The sequence below is a fragment of the Cavia porcellus genome, unplaced genomic scaffold (genome assembly GCF_034190915.1).
Source record: "Cavia porcellus strain 051 isolate PalLab524CR breed Dunkin Hartley unplaced genomic scaffold, mCavPor4.1 scaffold_17, whole genome shotgun sequence".
Taxonomy (NCBI): Eukaryota; Metazoa; Chordata; class Mammalia; order Rodentia; family Caviidae; genus Cavia; species Cavia porcellus.
In genome coordinates this window covers 46604710-46621861 of record NW_026947500.1, presented here as the reverse complement: position 1 = coordinate 46621861, position 17152 = coordinate 46604710, and the positions used below count along the sequence as shown (strand labels likewise).

At 35.2% G+C, this 17152-nt stretch overlaps 1 pseudogene; it reads left to right on the top strand.

Annotated features, from left to right (window-relative positions):
* The first annotated feature begins 8754 nt into the window (after nt 1-8754).
* Nucleotides 8755-16537, top strand: LOC134471103 (vomeronasal type-2 receptor 116-like; annotated as a pseudogene).
* Nucleotides 16538-17152: the final 615 nt, after the last annotated feature.

The following is a 17152-nucleotide window of genomic DNA, read 5'->3' as shown; positions in this document are numbered from 1 at the left end:
AGTGGTGGTGAACCTTAGCAGTGAAGCCTTTAGTACATTGACCTGGAAGGGCAGGCCTAGCAGAGGCTCCCCAGGTCTGTGTCTCCCTACACAGCAGTGGGCAGGAGCACATGGCCAGAGGATTCAAACAAACTGTAAATGATAAAGAAAAAAAAACTGGGGCTCCTGTATATGCCTATATGGAAGGAACAAAAAGTATGGGAAGAGGAAGCAACAAGAAAGGGTCCTCAGTCCCCAATCCTGAGAACACTTATCCAGGAAAGGTAAATGCAAAGGAGAATGAGAACAGAAAACATGCAATATCAGACACGGCACCAATAAACATAAAGCAGTATCTCCAGAGCCTCATAGACGAATTCAAAAGTGAAGTATTTAATGAAATAAAGCAAGATATAAGTAGAATAGTTAGAGAAGGGCTAAGCACAAACCAAGAAAAAACAGATGGTGGAATGGGAGAACAGAAAAAAAGGGGAGAATTGTTTGAAGGAGAAAATAAGAAAAACATAGAATATGCGAGGCATGTTCGAAGAGATTACCAGGAAACTAAAAACTCTATTGAAAGCTGGCATAACAGCTTGAAAGAAACTAAGGATAGATTATTTGAACTGGAGGACAGATTTGTAGGGTGGGAGTATGAAATGAAAAACTTCTTAAAAATAACAAGGAAACAAACAGCAATAATATGAAAGCTAGAGGATGATAAGAGGATCTATAACTTAAGAATTAAGAACATAAAAAAAGAAGTAGGGACACAAACAAATGAACTAAAAAATCTTTTCACAGAAATAATCCAGGAGAATTTCTCTAATTTAGCAAAAAGTAAAGATACTCAGATGTATGAGGCATACAGCACCCCAGCCACCTACAACCCAAACAGAGCTACATCCAGGCATATAATAATCAAAATTCCAGAAATCCAATATAAGCACAGAATATTAAAATCCATCAGAGACAAGAAACAGATCACTTACAGGGGAAAACCCATCAGAATTGCAGCAGACTTCTTGGCACAAACCATCAAATCACAAAGAGCATGGGGCAAAATAATTCAAGCTTTGAAAGATGAGAACCTCCAGACAAGGTTGATATATCTTGTACAACTGTCCCTAGAAATTGATGGAAAAAGAACGTGCTTCCAGGATAAAGAGGAACTAGGGGAATTTGCAACTACCAGTTCACCTCTACAGAGAATACTGCAGGATATTCTAAAAATGAAAAATACCAAGATTCCAGAAACAGTGGCATAGAGGCCACAATGAATGGAGCAGAAAGCAAAATGAAGCAGACAAACTGACAACTAATGACAGCAAAAGAGCACAACAGAAATGAGGCAGAGAAGGTCTGATGATAGCAACAGCTATTTTGGAGAAAACAAGACATCATAATAGCTAGTGCTGATGCTCTTGCTTTGAAGTCCCATCAAGGTTTTATTCTTCAGTCTCCATTAGTCTTAACCTGTTGTATCTTACTGGATTTTATTTTATGTGATAATATAAACAAAAACTTTTTGAAATAAGGAGATTATTCAGAAACCACTATTCATTTTCTCTTAGTTGATTCTAAATACCCTGTAACACTGTCATTCCACTGAACAGTTTTGCATTGTCTTGATATTGTTGATGCTACAGTATATGAAGTTATACTCAAAGATTTCAAGGAAAGAGACCCTATGGTAACTACTTTTATGTCGGGATTATCTTGTGGTGAAACACTATTTTGCTTAAATGATTATGTTTTGACCTGCATTGTTTTGTTGTTATGCCCTCTTTTATCTCAGTCTCCATTTTATTATTTATTTTTTATTTTTATCCTTTTAATTAAGGGAAAAAGAAATAAAAAATAGCAGGACATATTCCAGTAACCCACTTTGATTTCATATTAACTTGATTTGAAACCCTGTATTGCTCTCACCATCTTGTTTTGACTGATTTTTCCTCTATTCTGTTTTGCTTGATAGAACCAACTTAGAAAGTATAGGCAACAACATCTTATTGTGAAGACAATAAGATTCATTATGATGCTCATTCTGGTTGACTATTAGCTTCTTTTGAAGTCCTCTAATGTCTCCAATGTTTTGGTTTTATTGGTTTTGTTCTTTACTGTTTTCTTCAATTTTATTTTAACTAATGATACAAGAAATTCTTTTTAAGATAGCAAGAGGCATTATGGTCAATCACTTTGTATTTTATTTTTACATTATGTATTATGTCCATCATTTTGATTTGACTTACTCTGTTCTGTTATGTCACATTTGATCATACTCTCTTCAAAAAAGTAACAAGAGCTGTGTAATAAAACCCTAAATGTGTAATTGTCATTGTACAAAAGAGAGGAAAAGAAAGTGCTCTAAAGGACATAACTGCATGTATACTTAAGTGTATCAGATAGATCACCATATTATTGAATTTTGTTTATTCATTGAACAGAACTGTCTGCAGTCTCAGTGTTTGAATGTCCAGTTTATATGCTTTAATTTTGTTAACTCGAACAACTATTTCTAAGATGACAATGTGTAATCTATTAACTAGTGATTTCCTACTCATTATTTTTCTGAAATTCTGTATAACTTGTACTCTTCTTCTGTTTTTTTTCTTTTTCTCCTAAAATAAAATTTTTTAAAAATTAAAAAAAATTCCATGAGCTTTTAATGCCATGACTAACTGATTATCTAGGGAAAATAACAACTTTAGTGTCACACTGGAATATTTAAACATCTCCTAAGATAAGAATAACAGGAAAAATCCTTGGAAGACAAAAAGTACATATATAAAATTTATGTATTTGTCCATACAAAAATGTTACATAGCAAAACATAGTTAAATTACATTATGATAAGCTAACAATGTAATAAAATGAGAATCTCAAAAAGAGATATACTGTGTATCTTTAACTTCACAACCTTTTCTTCAAATGAAGATTTTCTCTTACAAAGATGAAAATAGATGTTAACACAGAAACTGCTTTTCAAGAAATTAGTCATATATGATATATCAAATTTTTAAAATGTTTCTTCACAGTGTATGTTCCTTACATAGCAAAATGAGGGTTAGTTATTCATCACAGCCAATCCAACATTTTTTACTTTTTGACTTTTTTGATTGCTGTCATTTTTCTAAATTAAGATGGAATCTTAGTGTTGTTTCAATTTGCATTTTTCTATTGCCCAGTGAACAGAATTTCAGCGCTATTCAATGGCCATGACTTCTCTTTTTTCTGATAAGTGCTTGTTCATTTGACTTGCCCTTTCCAATGAATGTTTAAGCTGATGAGAAAATATTTAGTAGGTATTTACTTAACTTATACATGATAACATGAAGGTGAACAATACAGTTGATGAGCATTTAGCTTAATGTCATAAGTGCCTGCCTGCCAGGTATAATGTCGTGAGTTTGGTCCCTGGTACCAGAGAGAGAGAGAGAGAGAGAGAGAGAGAGAGAGAGAGAGAGAGAGACAGACAGATAGACAGACAGAGAGAGAGAGACAGAGAGACAGAGAGACAGAGAGAATGCAATTTACCTAAGGGGAATTCAGTAGAGTAACAAAAATAGGTACATATGAATACATAATAGAGAAAATAAGATGAACATAATATCAAAATAAGGTCAAAATAATATGAAAGTAACAAGATATACTGTGTTTTAAAGAAGTGTATTAAATTATCACAAAACTGCATGTATAATACATTTCTTACTTGAATACACATGGTGTAATTTGATGGCAAAGTACAAATTATTAACTTTTTGATAAAAAAAATGTGTAAACCAAACTAAACATTAATGATTCAGTAACAAGATAAGGCAATAATTACAAAAATATTGTCAAGCTAGTTATAGTTGAATTAACTCAAAAGACCATAAGCCACCCCACTATATATGTACTTCTGGCTTGCTGGGATCAATTTTATTAGATTTGGGCTCTATTTGCCACCTTTGTCTATATATCAGTGACAGCAGAGACATGCCCAGAAGTGCACATTTTTTCCTGTTGTTGTTCCCTTTTTCCCCAGATGTATTATTATTCTTTTTATACGAATGTGAAAATTCTTTCTACTGTTGTTGCTGCTGATTTTTCTACTCTTGTTTCTGTTTCTTCCGTTTTTGTTTGCTCACAGAGTTATTTATTGTTTTTCTCAAAGATTGTATAATCATTCATTGTACTTTAGACTTGCTTACAATCATTTTCTCATCTTTTGTTTATGTATTTTTGCCCAATCCATTTCATATTTTATTCACTGAGGGTAACATTACCGTACTGAGGAGTATTTACTATGTATAATTTAATGGTTTGTTTTAGATTTTGTTATGTAACTGCAATCTTGTTCATGTGATTAAAGGTGTCACATTCATAGTTTTACCACTATAGTTAGACCACTCTATGTCATTTTCTGAGTGCTGTTTGATGGCAGTATTTTATTGAAGTTGCATAGTTATTTCACTCACTTGTTCTCTTTTGTATATCAAGACTGTAATTCTTGAGAGTTATAAAGAGTACCATAGGCCAATGCAAAAGAATCCAAACAGGATAGGGGAAATATGCATTGCCTTTTCAATGCAGCCAAACTGACTGAAAGGATTCTTCAAGAGACTGAAAATCTAAAAGTCAACTGCACCTAGAAGACATCTCTTAATAGAAGTCATTTCCTGGTATTTCTCAATAACTGGCAATAAGACTATTTACAATATGCAATTCACAACATAAATGGAAAAATTAAGCTTGGGAATATAGAAATAAGAAGAACAGGAGCAAGATGCAACCACAGACTTCCAGATCACTAAAGGAAAACCTAGGTGAAAATATGATGGAACAATAAAAAAGACACCCCAACTGATATGGCCTCACTGATATGGTAACAGTAAAAGTAACTTTGAAGGTGTATGAACTTTGAAAGAAAAACAAATTAGAAATAATTTCTCAGAGAGCTGAATAGATGTTTACCATAATAAACAATATGGTTAATGATTCTAGAACACATATAGGTAAATAATCTGCCTTGGCATGGCAATTACTTACCTGCACACCTTTCCCATCAGAAGGATGGCTTACTTCCCTCAGGTAGCCAGCATAGACAGGGAGAAACAATTGTGTCCTGCATGCCTGCTTTCATAGGAAGGCTTGACTCTTTGGTAGCTAGTAAGGATAGGGAGAATCAGCCAGACTGAATACTGCATCGTAAGGCTTGCTTCCATTGAATAACCATTCGGAGTAGGGAGAAACAACTACAATCACCCCTGTGCCAATGCTGCAATCAGGAAACTTACTTCCCTCAGATAACCAGCATTGGCAAGGAGAAACATTCAGGTATACCCCATGTGCCTGTGGGTCCCTGGACCCACATGGCCTCAGAAAACCACATAAAAATTCCTGTATGCAACTGCCAGCATCAGGAGAGACCCTGTATAGCCACACAGACTTACAAATAAAGCAGACCCACCATCATGTACCCATGGCCATTGGTGAAGCCTAAGTGTAGCCACACAGGTCTGTTTAAGTTGGCCTCACACCCCATGGTCTCACTGCAGTTTGGCCCATTCTGCTACATTGCAGAAGGACAGCCAACATGGTAAGTGACTGGAAACCAGGGTTTTTTTTTTTTTTTGAGAAACCCAGGCTCAAGATGAAGGAGCAAAAGAAAATCTCAGACTTCAATCCCAAAGAACAAGTCTGGGAGATAGAGACTTGGAAAATGTGTAACTCATGTACCTGAAATGTTCAAGTGGATAGCAACTTCAGTAAAGAAACAAATTCATGAGTCTATAAAAGTAAGAAATTCAAAATATTTTAGGAAAAGAAAAAATCACAAATATAATGAAAGAATGGCTAAGCATATTGATAGAAGAAATAAATAAAAAAGTAGACCATAGGAAAGTAATGGAAACCTTGAATGACCAATATATGAAGAAATTTCAATGCATAAAACACAGTCAAAGAGATATCCAGGCAATTAAAAACCCTTTTGAAAGTAGACAAAACTTCACGAACGGGATGGAAGATAAACTTTCAGACCTTGAAGAAAGGATTGCAGCTAGTGATCTTGAAAGAAAAGACATCTTAAAAACAACAAGGAACTAGGAATTAATCATTCTATCACAGTAAGAGTATGAAAAGAAAAATACTTTAAGAGTGATAGGTTCGCCCATAAAAGTAGCAGTCAACACAATCACATAAAGTGACTGTTTTTAGAAGTAGTTGCAAAAAATTTCCCAACCATGGGAAAAGGAACTGACAGGCCGATAAGTGAGGCATATGGAACTCCAACTAACCATCGCAAAAAATAAATCTACACTCCAAAATATAATAACCAAAGTCCCAGAAATTCAGCACACCAATATAATATTTAAGCTTTTAGAGAACAAAAATGGATCATCTATATAGCAAAACCATTCAGAATCGTGACAGACTGGTAAACATAAACCCTCAAGTCAAGAAGAGCTTGGAATGAAGTGTTTCAAATCCTGAAAGAAAACAACTTACAACTCAGATTGATGTGCCCTGTAAAACCATCTTTCAAAACTGGTGGAAAAATAAGATACTTCCATTATAAAGAACAGCTGAAGGAATTCATTTCCATGTAATGAACTCTACAAAGAGCACTGAAAGATATTCTAGAGAGAAAAATGAACACAGTTCCAGGATAGCAGAAGGGGATCAACAAACAGAGCAAGTAATTGAATGAAGGGGAAAAGTGGGGGTCCGACAGCAGGAGGATAGGTGGCAGAGACGAGACAATTCATTCTGGCTGTGACCATTAATGTAGACGGCCTCAATTCATCAATAAAAAAAACTGGAAGGGTAGACTAAGAAACAAGATCCATCAACATGATGTATTCAAGAAATGCATTTAACTCAAACAAAAATTCACAGACTCAAAACTGAAGGAGAGAGAACAGTGTTCCAAGCAACAGGAAACCACAAAGAAGCAAGGGTAGCTTGTCTATAAAATACAGAATGAATGTAAAAGATATGATATTTTCGTACAATGGAAAGCTACTCACCTACAAAGAAGGATAATCTCAAGGCTCTTGTAGGTAAATGATGCAACCTGAGATCATGCTTATGGGTAAACTCATATGGGTAAACATCTTATTATCTACTAGCATAAGAACCTGAAATAGTGGGATCCAAATCGTACAGCAGATAATATAAAAGTGATGGGCAGGAAACATCTAAAAAGGGAAAATAGTAACCACTGTTAACTTCCTGTTATCTTCCTTTGAATTTCTGTATTGTTTTCATATTTTTGCTAAGTTTAGTTTTATTCTGTCTTATTCTCGTTGATTTTACTCTGTCCGATCTTATGGGCAGCTGTTTGGAAAATAATGGAATGTGTTACGCTAGCCATTGCTGATTTGCTATTATCTTGTTTTGAAGCCCTGTAATGCTTTCATTTTTTTCTTTTAATTGGTCTTGTTTTATTTGAATCTATTATGTCTGATGATATGGACAGGTGTTTTGAAGATAACAAGAGACATTACGGTACCCATTGTTGAATTAATGTTTTGTTTTAAAGTCCTGTATTACTTTTATTGTTCTGTTCATGTTGTTTATTCTATTTGGTTTTTTGTTTTCATTCAATTTTAAATAAATAAATGATAAATAGCTAAATGAGCATAGGAAAATGATTCAAACAGATAACTACCCAATGTAGGGAAAAAATGGAATCCATGAAATGGAAAGAGGTGTCTAGGAGAATAAAATCCTATTGAAAATATATACAAGATCAACCAAAGTGATCACAGAATACCAGATTTAAAATACAAATTTCAAATTAGTGATCATGAAATAAAAGATTTATTTTAAAAATAGCAGAGAGCTATGATAAATCAATGGAACAACCGTTAGATGAGTCACAGAAATGAATCTCCTAAATTTCAATGGTGGCAGAACCAGGTTCTTGTTAACCATAAACTTCTCATGCATATCTTATCTTTCCATGCCTAAGACACTTTGCCAGCACTACTGTGCCTTCGCACTGGTATTTCAGTTTTATCTTAATCACATTTCTGTAATAATAAGCTCTTACTGATATATTATTATGAGACATTTTATTACTGCTTCATAGAAGAAAATATTTACAAATATTTACAAATATTACAAATATTTACACCCTAAGTGCAGTGTCTTTTTCAAACCTTCAAACTTTTGTTTCATAAAGAAACCATTTATTCTCTAGGAATATAGAAATTAGTAAGAGTTTACTACCAGATAAGTATTTACTTGCTTCAGTATAAGTATTAAGTCCTTATACATACCACCTCTTCCAGAAAGATAATTCTTGGGTGTTCATCATTTTTTATTCCTGGTTGTTCATTTTAATATAGAACTGTTTTTTCTCACATTGGTGTTTATAAATGTACAATCAACTACATATTTATAACAAAATGTACTTCTGTGTGCCAGTTGTTTAGGCTAAGCAGGTAAGGAGCCTCTCATGCCTGGCATATGCATGGAAGTTGTATTAATATATCCTCACAACACAGCAGTAGGTAATATGTTCTCTCTGGTGTATGGTAAGGATGTAAAGACTCAGCCAGGAAAACTTCATGCACATGAGCTAATTTCATCAGCAATTATCTCTCTAAAATAAATTTTCTCTGACCATCACATTCAGCTTTAGGGTCTAAGAATATGAATTGGGGGAAGGAACAAACTTTCAACTCTCAAATGATGTTGCACTGTATTGGAAAGCAATCATGGGTTAAGTCTTTTCCCTAATGACTTCTGTCTTCTCCCAGCAGGCTTATGCCCTTCAACTACCAGACTGCTCTAGCTTTCATTTTTGCCATAGAAGAGATCAACAGGAATCCCCATCTTTTACCTAATATATCTCTGGGATATGAGTTTCATAATTTACTTCCCTCTTATTGGAGGTTATTGGAGAGTTTCTTCATTTGGCACACAGGGCAAAATGAAATACCCAATTATACGTGTGGAAGAGAGACTAAGTCTGTAGCATTATTAACAGGAACATCGTGGGCAACCTCTAGTCAAATAGGACCATTGCTGGAACTCTACAAGTTTCCACAGGTATGGGTGTGTGTGACAGAAGTCGATAAAATTGTATCATAATTCTCTTGTTTCTCAGATTCTTAAAGGAGGTGAATGGAGGAACTGAACTTGAGAATCACTCACGTTGTATAGTGTCAGTGAATAATCATATGCAGTCTCCAGCAGTAAGGATGGAGAGATGAAAGCAAATAACTTTCCTAGATTTACGGGTCACTTCATTTGTTTTTAAAAAAAGGATCTTAGGGGATGGTATGATCCCACAGATGAAAAGAATGTATATTTCCTTTTAAAATTCCCACTAACCACTTAATAGTCTTTAGCACTAAAACTTTTGTTGACATCAACTCTTATATAAATGTCTTCTAATTTCTTTTTGCTTTTAGCTTTCCTTTGACTCTTTTGATCCTATGTTCAGTGACAATGGCCAGTTCGCATCTGTCTATCAGATGGCATCCAAGGATGCATCTCTGGTTCATGGCATGGTCTCCTTGCTGCTACATTTCAGCTGGACATGGGTGGGAATGATTGTTGCTGAAGGTCATAAAGGCTTGCAATTTGTCTCAGATATTAGAGGAGAGGCAGAACAAAACAGAGTCTGCATAGCATTTGTGAAAATGATCTCAAGTGCTTATGCATCCTATTTCTTACATATAGAGAAAAATGATATCATAGCCAGGGAAGTGTCACAGTATATGTGGTTATCATTTATTATGATACAGACCATCTAAATCATGTAAACCACTATATACAATTGCATTTTGTGACTTGGAAAGTCTGGGTGACAAATTCACAGTGGCATGCTGATGTGGCCAGAAGAAATTTCATTCTTGATACTTTCCATGGGCTTCTGATTTTTTCACACCACCATGAGAAGATTTCTAGGTTTAAGGATTTTATCCAGAAAGCCACCCCATCCGAATATCCAGAAGACACGCTTCTCAGTCTGCTTTGGTTCCAGAATTTCCAGTGCTCAGTGACTGAATCCGACTGTTCCCTGAAGAACTGTACACCGAATGCCTCTCTGTTATGGCTTCCTGAGAATATTTTTGACCCAGTCATGAGTGACTGGAGCTACAACATATACAATGCTGTGTATGCAGTGGCCTATGCCCTGCAGGAGATGTCTCTTCAACAAATTCAAACGCCACCAATGGAAAATGGAGGGATGTTTTACCCTTGGCAGGTAATGTATTATTATTGGATAGCAGGTCCAATTATCACAGTCGTTTCTGAAGTTCTTTTACAAGTGCTTAGCAAGCAGGCAAAATCTTGTTTCACAAATTCAAGAGATTATGCACTGGTTTCACTGTTGAGGTAAATTTTGAGCTGCAAATGAATAAATATCACTCCTTTATTTAAAAGGATGTGAGTGCTCTTCCATGACATTTTCAATAAAATCTAACCTTTATTATACAGTTTTAAAAAGTATAGTCTATTTAAACTTTTTTACCAAAATAGTGTTAGAAGTGGTACAGAATAGATTATCATTTTTACACATTTTTTTGTACAGATGCCTTGAGTATTTATAACCTAACTATGATGACAGATGATGTGGGGAGAGAAAATGGGTTTGGAGATATTTGCTATCTTTGTACACCATCTATTTAGATGGACCTGGTGAGACTATTATGTCTCAAAGCTATCATTTGTGGTATTTTTGCGTTTCACATACTTGTTTACCTGGTGACTTTTTTTGTCTTTTTCCTTTTTATCGATACCGGGGATCGAACTCATGACTGCCTGCTTCCAAGGCAAGCGCTTATGCCGCTGAACTAAATCCCCAGCCCCTTCTGGTGACTGTTTTAAAGTCTCAATATGAAGCAATGAATAAAGACCTTACCACATTCATATTTTGCATTTTGAAACAGGAATCCATTTTCACATAGCATTATGTATCTCTTTCAGCTGCACCCTTTTATGAAAAACATCCAATTTACCAGTCCTACGGGAGAGCATGTAAATTTAGACTTGACAAGAAAAGTGGATGCAAACTACGACATTCTCAACCTGTGGAATTTTCCAGAAGGTCTTAAACTTAGGGTGAAAGTAGGAGAGTTTTTCCCTCATTCCCCATTTGGACAGCACTTCGCTATATCTGAAGATATGATAGAATGGGCCACAGAAATTGCAGAGGTATGGGAGCTAAACATCCTTCATGGTAATAAAATAAGTAAAATCTGGTGTAGTTTTGTTTATCAGTGATAGACACATGTGAAATGTTACCATTCATATTTAAGGTTAAGAATTTTTGCTTTTGGCCTTTTTGTGCCAGAGTTCATACTCAAGAACTTATACTGGCCAGGCAGGCTCCATGCTGCTGAGCTAAATGCACGGTCCTGGTCCTCTTTCGGATTAATGACATAAAACCTAATAGCTTAACTATTTTTAAATAAATATTCATGTTTTGAACATTAGATAAACATGTAAAACAAATATTCAACTTAATGTATTCATACACTTTAAGTTAATTGCTTTGGTTATTAAGGATTAAGTTAAATACTTGGATGTTATGAACACAAATATGATTTTCCTCAGCTTCCGCACTCTTCATGCAGTGAGAGCTGTCACCCTGGATTCAGGAAATCCTTGCAGGAAGGAAAGCCTGTGTGTTGTTTTGTTTGCACTCCTTGTCTAGAGAATGAGATTGCCAATGACACAGGTAAGAAGAATACCAATGAACCATTTTCCACCATTCATTTTTCTCCCACCAACCAAGAAGTCCAAAGAAAATTGTTAAATAAAAAAAGAAAGGCAATATTCTTTCTTGTTTAATTTATCAACTTAAATTGAGCACCCTTTTTGTTGCAAAGCAGGTACTGGGGGTAAAGATGGGCATGTCTTTGGAGCACAGCATCTCACGGTGCAGTATCAACTCAGTTCCTAGTGTTTTAGCCATAATCTCTTGGAAGTTCCAGAATATTGGGGAGACAACATTTGAGACTGTAATAGTGTAAATCCAAGGCATTTATGTTTTTAAATATTTATGACACTAGATCTCACTTTGCAAGGAGCCCCTCATAACACTCTTCTCCTTGTCCATGTGCTTATCCCATCATTCTTGCCCCACTTACAAGCAGTACCGGAAATCCTCCTTTACTTGTGCTGTTGTGTCTTCCTTGGTGTTCTACAATGATTCCAAATGATTAATTTTCATGTTTGCCTGAACATAAGACCTACTAGAGACTGAAGGTTACAGCCCCAGTCAGTGTCCCCCTCACTTTGAAAACAATTTTGAAATAGCCACTGAGCAATCACCAAAAATGTGTCATCTTCTGCAGGACACTGATCCTCACTGTGGCAATGTCCTGAATATGTTTTATTTTGGGGGAACTGTGGTCATTTGATTTGGGAGACAGAAGTGGCACTTTAGTAGGTCTAGTGAATGAGGTGTTTGATGACCCACCATATTTTTAAAAGCCTCTTTTACATGGAAAAACAGGGCAACAGAGCTCACTGAATATTTGATCACAGGTCATAAAAGGACTCACAAAAGATCTTTCAGAGTAGACTGAGAGAGTGACTAAAATTGAGGGATAAGTGTGTACTAATTAAGGGGGAGTATTTTGATGGAAAACATGGGAATTATTTTCCTCTTATGATTTTTAAATGATAACGTTAGACATAGTTTTCAAATATCAGTTTTATAATACCATAAGTTTTGTTGGTTTCACAGATGTACAAGAATTATATGGACACAATTAATATAATTCAGTACATAATCATATCTGTAGCTCTGAACAGGGAATTGTAAAACATTTCCCAGTGGCTCGAGTATCAACACCGTATGAGATGGATGAATGGTGAGGTAAATCTTGCTGATTAAATGAAGTGGCAAATATGTAACATTCCAATTTTGTATGGTGGTGTTTTCAGGAGAGGGGACCACAGTTTTTCTGGTTCTTATTGTCCTATTCAATGAATTTTTCCCACCCACGGGTGGATCTGAAAGGTTTCTGTTTCTTTTGGGCAGAAATAATAAGAAAAACAAAAGAAACATAAAAGAAATGCTCAAAGAGAAAAATGTCTTTTGAAGGAAAAAAGACAAGATGTGTCCTGTCTGAAGAATGAACACCTCCACAGACGTGAGAGTAGCATCACAAATTCAGTTGCTGCAGTTTTTTTCTGTGCTTCTTCAGTATTTGATAAAGTAACAGTGCTGGAGTTTGTGTTATGAGATTTGCATCAGGTACCAGGTTCAGCTTGCTCTTGTATCAGCCTCAGGAGCTGCTGCCTGCACCTATGCTTCACAAGTCTCTTCAGCTGGCAGTCCCTCCCTTGATCTCTTATCTCATTAGGTGAAGTACAAACAATGAGATTCAATTTTAGTTTTTTAAAAAGTAGTGCATATGGGGTCCATATTGGAGCATTGTGAGGAAAGATGAAGAAAACCAGTATTGAAGATTTTTGATTACCATAATTATCATTTTGAAAATAATTAAATTTGTAATAATAAATCCTCAAATGGTGAAAATGCCTGTCTACTGCATTTTCTTAATTATTTCTGTGGCTGTTGTATATTTCAACTCATAATGTACTTGGAATAATTTTGAATTAGAGTTAAAATGCACTAAAATTGATTACATAGGATACCACCTAGTTAGTTTGTGTGCATCTCTTCAGATTGGGATATGGCACATATGTGCTCATGTGCACACACAGAAAAATGCATCAAAAAACTCAGGGACTCAATGCTTCTGGTTAAATAAATACATATTTTAACAACATTTGCTTTATAGAAGGTATTGAAACAGAAATACTTGGGTATCTTCTTTTGAAAATTTTATATGGCCAACCTAGTGAATTGAAGGTAAATCTGTGTTTAGAAACAGAATATACATGATATATACTGATGTGCTGTTTATACATATTTGAATAAAGAAAACCTGAAATTCTGATTTTGAAAATATTATGAGACACAAGCTAAGAGAGTCAAATAAATACAAAGGAAGAAATTCAGTGACAACACAATCTTAATAGAATGAATATCTACTTTAAAAATATAATGCAGATAACATGAATTCTGATAAAAAACAACTATTAACAACCTTTGAGATGTTTGATCAAGAAAAGGCAAAATTTGCAAAATAGTGAAGCATAATTACAGAGCAATTGCTCATTTGTAAAATTACCAGGGAAATAAATCCTATCACAATACTGTATGAAGAATTTCATGTCAATCTTTGAAAATTTACTTGCAACCTTCAAATTCACAGGAAAAATATCAAAGCTGTCCTAAAATGAGCACTAGACTTAGTGTCAGGTCTAGTAACAAAATTGAGCTTATAGTTTCATAATTTCCCAAAGGATCATGGTAAGTTTCATTCATGCATTTAGTAAGCACTCCAGGGCACAATAATGCTGATTAGACAAATTACTTTAACAGAAAGGAAAAGTAGGAAATAATTAATCATACATAATGTACTGAAAGTTTTTAATACTTGACAACAATGACACTGGAAACAAAATAATTTAAAGTGTACATTTCCTGAAGAAATTTCTACTCAGAAACATGATTTATATTGTTAAGAAGCTAAATGATAACAAGGTTTATTATATGAAACATATTTCAGTACATCAGTTTCTTAGAAAACAAATAAATTAATGAAGTGATAAAAACATAATACAAGTGAATATCTTTACATAATTTAGAAATATTAAAGTATTTAAAATCTTTACAGTATCCAAAAGTAACATCATGTTTTGTGGCATGAAGCAAGAATGAGAGAAAAATTTTCCATATGGCCTCTTTAATCGTATACACCTAATGATTTGTCACCAGAAAAATGATTAATGATGAAATACTCTCAACCATGTTCATTACAAGAACATAGATGTCTAACGATAGTTGTGCGCAAGAAATAAACCGTAGTGTGCTTACTGTTTTATTTGCTGATGACTACATATAAGATTAATGGTAAAAGTGAAAATATTTGTACGTCACATTAATGAAATTTTTGTGGATTAATTTTAAGAGTTAATATATATTGCATCTCAAAATATCAGATATGTAACGATAGTTTAAATACTTGTAAATATGCTACCAATAAATTACAGAAAACTATTTACAAAATAAAACTGGAATAAGTCATTGAATATAGCATGTTCAAAATAGAAAGACTCAGTGATGAAGACTGTCATTAATTTCCAATGTATTAATTTGATCAAAGTGAAATCATATAACTACAACAACTTCTTATGGAAATAGCATTTTTTAGAGTGATTTTATTGTTACTTCAGATGAAGTGCTACTGATAATATTTCCTTTTGCTGAGCTTCTCAAACTATGTTGCTTTGCAAGTGATTGATTGCTAAGTTTATTCAGGACAATAAAACATAGTTTCATTTACACAGGTCTATCTGTGTTTTGTAAAAGCAGAAAATTCTTATGAACATGTTAGATTAAGAACCACAATAAATTATCATGCACAGGAGCATAAGGAAGATTAGTAGTATTCACGAGGAATTATTTGTTATATAGTGTTATTTTACATCTGTTTAGAGAAAAACGAGGAATTTAGCTCACCTAACAATGAGCATCTGGGAATAAGGGCTGTGAACAGGAGATACATGCAGAATTTGGAATAATGATAATTTCGTTTTCTCACTAGACATAGAACAATGTGTTATGTGTCCAGAGCAAGAATATGCCAACATTCAGAGAACTCGCTGCCTCCAGAAGTCTGTAATGTTCCTGGCTTATGAAGACCCTTTGGGGAAGACACTGGCTGGAATAGCTCTCAGTTTCACTATCATTACTTCTGCTGTTTTGGGGCTCTTTGTGAAGCACCGAGACACTCCCATTGTCAAGGCCAACAATCGGGCTCTCAGCTACACCCTACTCATCTCCCTCACCTTCTGCTTCCTCTGCACCTTGCTCTTCATTGGCCATCCCAACACAGCCACCTGCATCCTCCAGCACACCACATTCGCAGTTGTCTTCACTGTGGCTGTTTCCACTGTCTTGGCCAAAGCAATTACTGTGGTGCTGGCCTTTAAGGTCACTGCTCCAGGCAGAAGGATGAGGCAAATGTTGATATTAGGGGCACCAAACTCCATCATCCCTATCTGCTCCCTGGTCCAGCTCACTCTCTGTGGAGTCTGGATGGGGACAAATCCACCCTACATTGACAAAGATGCACACTCTGAACATGGCCACATCATCATCATGTGCAACAAGGGCTCGCTCACGGCCTTCTACTGTGTCCTGGGATACCTGGGTTCCCTGGCCCTGCTCAGCTTCACTGTGGCTTTTCTGGCCAGGAATCTGCCTGACACCTTCAATGAGGCCAAGTTCCTGACGTTCAGCATGCTGGTGTTCTGCAGTGTGTGGATCACCTTCCTCCCTGTGTACCACAGCAGTAAGGGGAAGGTGATGGTGGCCATGGAGGTCTTCTCCATGCTGGCCTCCGGTGCAGGGTTGCTGGTCTGCATCTTTGCTCCAAAGTGCTTCATTATTTTGTTCAGACCAGAGAGAAATTCTTTGCATGGATTTAGAGTGAATAAGTATCCTGAGGAAAAAGTGTCTTTTTGAGTTAAAAATATCCATTCAATAAATTACAGAAATATTCTAAGGCAATTTAGTTTCGTTTCCCCATTCAAATTTTAGATTATACTATAAATTTTGTGGAATAAAAAAAACCAGCTACTTCTTCTGCCAATAGATTTACAGTCACAGGCCCTTTTAATAATATTCAGCTTTTCAAACCCACTGTTATCTGAATTTATGTTCCATTTATTGTAGTCAGTGATAGTTTTGTGAAAATTTATTACATTATTCACTTCTAATTTGACTGTCTCTTGATTGTCCAGGTAAGTTTACAAATTTCAATACTTTAAACATTTTTAAAAATTTTTTCTGGTATCAGGGATCAAACTCAAGATGTGCACTTGCCAGGCAAGCAGTTACAACAAGAGCTAAATCCCAGCCCTAATACTCTAAACTTTATGTTTAGATTAATATGCTTGAGTCCCTTAATGTATTTCTATTATTTGTTTTCCAGTAGTTTCATGTTATTCATATGGTGATAACAATATGATTTGAACATTGTGTGTCTAGTTTGTTTTCACAATATGACTTTTGCAGTACTCATGAGGCTATCTTGGAGAATTTTTGTACCTGTGGACTTCAAATTTCTAGATTCTGGGA